Source organism: Phocoena sinus, chromosome 3 (genome assembly GCF_008692025.1).
Source record: "Phocoena sinus isolate mPhoSin1 chromosome 3, mPhoSin1.pri, whole genome shotgun sequence".
Taxonomy (NCBI): Eukaryota; Metazoa; Chordata; class Mammalia; order Artiodactyla; family Phocoenidae; genus Phocoena; species Phocoena sinus.
This window is the reverse complement of record NC_045765.1, coordinates 132,994,831-133,002,079: the sequence shown is the minus strand read 5'-3', so window position 1 is coordinate 133,002,079 and position 7,249 is coordinate 132,994,831.

Here is a 7,249-nt window from a genome sequence, read left to right as displayed (position 1 = left end):
CCTTCTGCTCTTTGAGTCAAGGTCAGAATGGGCTGCCTGCTGGAATCAGAGTACAGAGAGCCTGCTAATCAATTCAAACTGCCCTTCAGACTTGAGTGGTTGCAAATCTCTCTGTGACCACAGTTTAGAAAGTGGTCGTTATTTTGTTTGTTTTTGAGAGACTGCAGAGGCCTTAACCTTCTCATGGGATAAACTTCCAGAATTGTATATAACCTTTGAGAATAAAAATCTCCAAAAGTCAGGCTGTCCAGGGAAGGCAATGGCCATCTCCGAATATTTGTTGTTTTCTTTCGATAGTAGCACACAATACTGGAGCAGATTATAAGACTACAACACATCTTTTTTTAATAAGATACAGACAGCCATTCATTCAGCCTTTCTTTCATCCATTCATGAGATGTTTTAATTTAAATTATTTATAGATTTTTCTTTAAAAATTTAAATATTAACCCATAAGCATATACTTAAACATTAATTCCCAACTTAGGTATTTACACTTTGCATGGAAGGGAGCAACTCAGGACATACTGATTTCCATATGATACTCAAATGGATTTAAAACATATTTTACAGAGTTGATTAGTATCATCTACCAGTGATTAGCAACTATTTTATTGCTAATTGTGGGGAGCAACAGTAAGTGTGCTAGAGCAAGCAGGTACCTAAGGGGCTATCTGGAGATTTTTCTATAACTCAGTAAAGATGTCAGCATATAGTAGTAATGTATGCAGAGTGTTAGTTACCTACTGGTAGCAGCGTATAATCCAAGTTTATTCCAGAATCCCCAGAAACCCAAGATATATTTTCTGATCCTCTGGGTAGTCTAAGCTTTTAAAATAAATTCCTGTCTGACTTCTGCAATTCATCTCCATCTTTAGAGCACATGACATTGTTGATCAACATATCACCAGAGTCAGAAAAATGATTCCCAGAGACAAAAAAAGTAAAAGAAATCACACTTAAATTATCCATCTTAAAAAGAAGGGGGAAATGCTGAGTATTTTATTGGCACTTATAATAAGTTTTCTGTGTTTTTTCTTTTCATCTTGCTTGATATCAGATATCAACTCTGGTAATCCTCTTGCTGGAAATTTGTTTTGTATAACAGAAGAATATCACCATCAATCCTTTAGAAATAATTTACAGGCCCACAAACTCTTATAGTGCAATTTGTAGCTTGGTGGCCTCCCCACCCAACACCCTTCTGAAAAGAAGTAACCTCTTTCACAGACTTTAGGAGTTCACGGTGACAGGGTTTAATTTCTTTCCAAGTTAACTTGTGTTTGGATTAGTTTATGTTTTCATCTAAAGTCAGATTCATGCTGGGTATTTCTTTTCCTTATTGGGCAGTTTTAGCAGGCTAAGAAATTTTTTTATAGTCAGGGTAGCTTGAATATCAGTGGGAGTAGTGATATTCCTGAAAGGCTTTATGCCATTAGTGAAATGATATTCCAGAAAGAATCCATGCTTCCTGCCCTAGGCCTACACTAAGTGGTTGAAGAAGAAAGAACATTTATGATACTACCAAAAACATCTTAATATAATTTGCCCTGAATTTGGCCTTTTCTCTGCAAAGCAGAAAATATATAAAGCTAGATTCTAAACTCATCTACCCCATAAAAATACATATAACTTGACTCTCCTAGTGGAAAATCAGAGGTAATGAACTAACTATGCTCCACAGTTGATCAGAGGATGCTAAAGTTTCAACGGTCCTTATATATTGTTTGCTTTATTCTCTTCATTTTTCAGATGTTAAAACTGAAACCTGGAGGGATGATATAACTCATCCAAAGTCAACAGCAAGTGAGCTGCAGAACTAGGGCTTCAGAGGATAATTATGATGATCAATCTCTTAATCCATTGCTATTTATTATGTACCTTGCACTGTCGCAGATAATAGAGCTTTAAATATATATAATGTAGTATTGTATTTTAATTTCCATTTTAACTAGAGCATTCATATTGTGCAAGTGAAAAAATAATACAAGAATAAGGTAAAACCAAAGTCTTTGAAGTGCCCTTTTTATTTTCTCAAAATATAAATAAGATCTGCCAACAAATGAAAAAATAAAAGGAATACAGGCAGAAGGCAACCATTAACACCCACAAACTTGTAGATAGATAAAAACACAACCTATGGATGAAAACAGCCCATGTGCTTTCAGGGCACCTGTCTCTTTTGTCCCCCTGATAAAAGAGAAGAAATAATACCTATTACTGTATAAGGGTACAGTGATGACAGTTGCTGGCCCAGGAAAATATTTACAAAGTGACAGATTTTTAAATGTAGAAATGTTTTTCATTCAACATGTTACTAATATTAAAAGACTCAAAAGTGTCATCTACTAATCCATAAAGAGTACTGATTTTTGAACTTGAATCATTCCATCTAGCCTTGATTCTAAACTATCCTATTTCATTTGGGACACACTCAGCACAGTTCTTTTCTACACAAGTCCCTCATTGTACACTCCACATGTCAGGCCATCTCAGCAGGAATGAATTCAACAAATGTTTGTGACTTACCACATCAAGAACTGCTGGGTACTGCTGGAGAAACAAAGATGGCTAGAACAGTCTCTGGCCCCAAGGATTGGACAATCTAGTTTGGAGAGATGAAGAAGTATAGAAACACTTAGCTAACTCTGATTCATGGCACCTGAAATACTTTCTAGAACAAGATGAGTTATAAATTATTTTTAACTCCATAAGTCAATTTAATTTCATATCTTTAACTCTATAAGTTAAATATAATTTAAAATAAAATAAAAGCATAAATAACATACCATGAGGTTGTCTAAACAATGCTCAACAGACATCACAGCCTTTGTTTTCTGACCCTGTCTGTCTTCTACATCATTTTGTTGTCAACCAAGTCCTAAATGAACCTAGAAAATAACATTCTATGGAATAAGAACTACATTAAGAAGATGACATTTTCATATAATAAATCTTACTTAAAGAAAGATAATCTTAAAAAATTAAATACCAATGCAGAGATTTCAATTTGTGGTTGGGGAAGTTGGATCTCTGGTGGGGGTAATGTAAGATAGTCAGGCTTTAAAGCCTGACCCAAGTTCAACCCCAACTCTCTTCCTATTATATGTGTGATTTGAGCAAATCTCTTAATATATTAACTTTCCAGAGGTTTAGTTTCCTTATCTATAAAATCCGGATAAGACCCCTTCAGATGTTGCTGTAAAAGGAAGTATATATTAGGTATTCAATAAATGGAATCTATTCCATTCAATTTACTTCCATAAAACTCTCAAAACAGGGGACTTCCTGGTGGCACAGTGATTAAGACTCTGCGCTCCCAATGCAGGGGCCACGGGTTCCATCCCTGGTCAGGGAACTAGATCCCACATGCATGCCACAACTAAGAGTTCACATGCCACAACCAGGAAGCCAACTAAGAGTTCGCATGCCAAAACTAAGGAGCCCACGAGCTGCAACTAAGGAGCCTGTCTGCCTCAACTAAGACCCGGTTCAACCAAATAAATAAACAAATAAATATATTTTTTAAAACTCTCAAAACAGTACCAAGTGGCAAAAAGGTTTCTGTGTAGAAAGAAAAAACTGCGTATATATATATATGTATATATATATATACATATATATGCATATATATGTATTTATATATATGCATATATATACTGTGATATATCACATTTCCTTTATTCATTCATCTGTAGATGGACACTTAGCTTGTTTCCATGTCTTCGCTATGATAAATAATGCTGCGATCAACATGGAAGTACAGATATCTCTTGGAGATACTGACAATTTCCTTTAAATATATACCCAGAAGTAGGATTGCTAGATCGTATGGTAATTCTGTTTTTAATTTTTTTAGGAACCTCCATACTGTTTTCCATAATGGCTGCAAACCATATATACCATAATCGCTGTATCAATTTATGTTCCCACCAACAGTGTGTAAGAGTTCCTTTCCCACCACATCCTCACCAACACTTGTTATCTTTTGATTTTTTGATAAAAGCCATCCTAATAGGTGTGAGGTGCTATCTCATTGTGGTTTTGATTTTCATTTCCCTGATGATTAGTGATGTTGAGCATCTTTACATATATCTATTTGCCGTTTGTATATCTTCTTTGGAGAAATGTCTATTCAGGTATTTTGCCCATTATTAAATAAGGTTGTGTGGATGTTTTTGATTTTTTGTTTTTGGGTTTTTTTTTTTTTTTTGCTATTGTGTTGTATGAGTGACTTATATATGTTGCGTATTAACCCCTCATCAGATATGTGGTTTGCAAATATTTTCTACCAATAAAAAGGCTGCCTTTTTATTTTGTTGATTGTTTCCTTCCATTATTGTTATTATTATTACTATTATTATTAAATGGCTCCCCACCCCTCTTTTTTATCCTACCACCTGGATTTATCTTCTTCCTTCTCTTCCTTTTCCCTTCTTCCTATGGACCTTCCAATAACACATACTCATGAACATTTCCATGAACATTTTCCCAGTTAATCAGCTGGGATTAAAGTTTTCTGACCTTGGCGAAATCTCAAGACTTTTCTTTCTAAGTCCACAGTAAATACCCTTGAACATTACGTTGGTCAGTTATTGGAGCAGGATTATCATTTATTAGGATTTATTTCTGATCCCCTTTGGCCTTTGGTTACTGTTCCTGGGTCAGAAGAGGCTGACCCATCCCTCAGCTAGCCCTGCAGCTTTGCTGAGAGTACTCCTAATGAGACAGAAGGCATTATGACAATTTCATAGACTGTACTTTTTGGCTTCCTTCAGTCATAGTTTATCTCTTTTTTTAAAGGAAAGGAAAATAAAACAGGAAAAAAAATTGAAATAAAGTCCTGTTGAATATAATTCCCCAGGATCCATAAGATATTCAAAAGTGATTTGTACCCCAGTGCTCGTATTTCAGAACTAGAAAGAGATGAGCTCATTTCCTGTTCTCTCACATAGCATGTGCTACAACACTTTGGCACACATGCCCCTGATTCACTTGAAGCGAGAAGCGTTTGTCTTTAATTTGTCTCTAAGCTGGCTTTTCATGACACTTTAATGTCATCCTTGTGTTTTTATATGTATTAATATTTATAAATACTGGGTTGGACAAAAAGTTCTTTTGCGATTTTCTGTAAGATGTTACAGAAAAACCCGGATGAACTTTTTGGCCAACCCAATACAGAGGCTTATTTATGAGGCCCTTTGTTTTCCTATTAGCTGGAAGAGAGGATCTGAGTAATTTGGGAAGGAGAGGTTTGTTTAGCTGGAATAAGAAGGGAAATGGTCAAAGATGAAATTGTTTAATTCTTTCTTGCCGAGTAACTGCAGAATTACAGATGTCTCTTGAATACAATAAATTAATTTCAGTCATGCTTGCTTATTTGTAACATGTTGCCAAAGTAAAGACATAATCCAAAAACTAATGATTTGAGAATCCATTGGGTATTCTTTTGGACCCAGTTCCATTAATTTTCACATGAACACGTAGCCAAACTCTTCTACAGTACAATATGTAGCCCCCTGAGTGATTGATTAGGCAGCTAATACATATCAAGGCACAGTTAAACTCACATCTTCAAGCTAAGGCAGAGTTCAGCTACTTAACTGAAGTCATCTTTTAATATAATTAAGTCTACTGGGCTCCAGTTACGTGGAACCAGAAACTAGAAAAGTTGGGTTATTCAATGGAAATAACAACTGGTTATAATCTACAGACAAAAGTAATAAAAGTATTCAAGGGAAAAAACTTTTTGTTAAAAAGAATCAGATGCTGTGTTATTGACTTTTTAAAAAGTATAACAAACTGTTTCATAATTTGCCAAATAATATCCACCTACGTAAGTTAACAGAAGTACTACTGGTTAGTTTCAGGGAATATGATTAGGGAAAGGGTTGAAAGTAATATGCACTTGGTAACAGGAGATTTTCTCTTCATCACACTATCTTTTATATGGTTATCTATCCTGATACATAGGAGGGAACACCACCATTTTCTATGTGTGGAATGTGTGGAATCATCAATCAGTAAATTAAAAAAAATTTTTGGAGTACGGTTTGTTGCCCTGTAAATTGTATCAAGAAGGTTATTATTGTTATAGAACTGAAAGAATCAAGTTGTGACAACTCATTTGCCCCTTGCCAATTCCTATAACGATAATAGCTATAATTACTTTATACAGTGAAGTTTTCTTGCCCCTACAGAAATTTTTTATTATGCCCTCACACAGCATCCTCAGTCCACCCCTCTTCCATTTAGTTAGGCTAGATAGGAGGACAGTCAAAGTAACAGGTTTGTAAATTGCCCTCTTAGTGACAAAATGATATACATGTATGCTTTCAATCAATAAGAACAAAATTCTTACTCACAAAGAAGGAAGTTCCTTTGCATTACCAAGTGAATAAAGAAACTGTTGACACCTAAATATAAGACCAGAAACCACAAAACTCCTAGAGGAAAACACAGGCAGAACACTTTTGACATAAATCATAGCAATTTTTTTTGGATCTCTCTCCTAAAGCAAGGGAAATAAAGCAAAATTAAACAAATGGGACTTAATTAAATTTAAAAGCTTTTGCACAGCAAAAGAAACCATTTATAAAATGAAAAGACAACCTACTGAATGGGAGAAAATATTTGCAACTAATATGACCAATAAGAGGTTAATATCCAAAATACATAAACAGCTCATACAACTCAACATCAAACAAACAAACAACCTGATTAAAAAGTGGGCAGGGCCCTGAACCAAGATGGCAGGGTAGAAGGATGTGCTCTCACTCCCTCTTGCAAGAACACCAGAATCACAACTAGCTGCGGGACAATCATCAACAGGAAGACACTGGAACTCACAAAAAATGATACCCCACATCCAAAGACAAAGGAGAAGCCACAATGAGATGCTAGGAGGGGCGCAGTCACAGTAAAATCAAATCCCATAACTGCTGGGTGGGTGACTCGCAGACTGGAGAACACTTATACCACAGAAGTCCACCCACTGGAGTGAAGGTTCTGAGCCCCATGTCAGGCTTCCGAATCTGGGGGTCTGGCAACGGGACGAGGAAATCCTAGAGAATCAGACTTTGAAGGCTAGCAGGATTTGATTGCAAGACTTTGACAGGACTGGGGGAAACAGAGACTCCACTCTTGGAGGGCACACACAAAGTAGTGTGGGCATCAGGACCTAGGGGAAGGAGCAGTGACCCCAAGGGAGACTGAACCAGACCTACCTGCTAGTGTTGGAGGGTCTCCT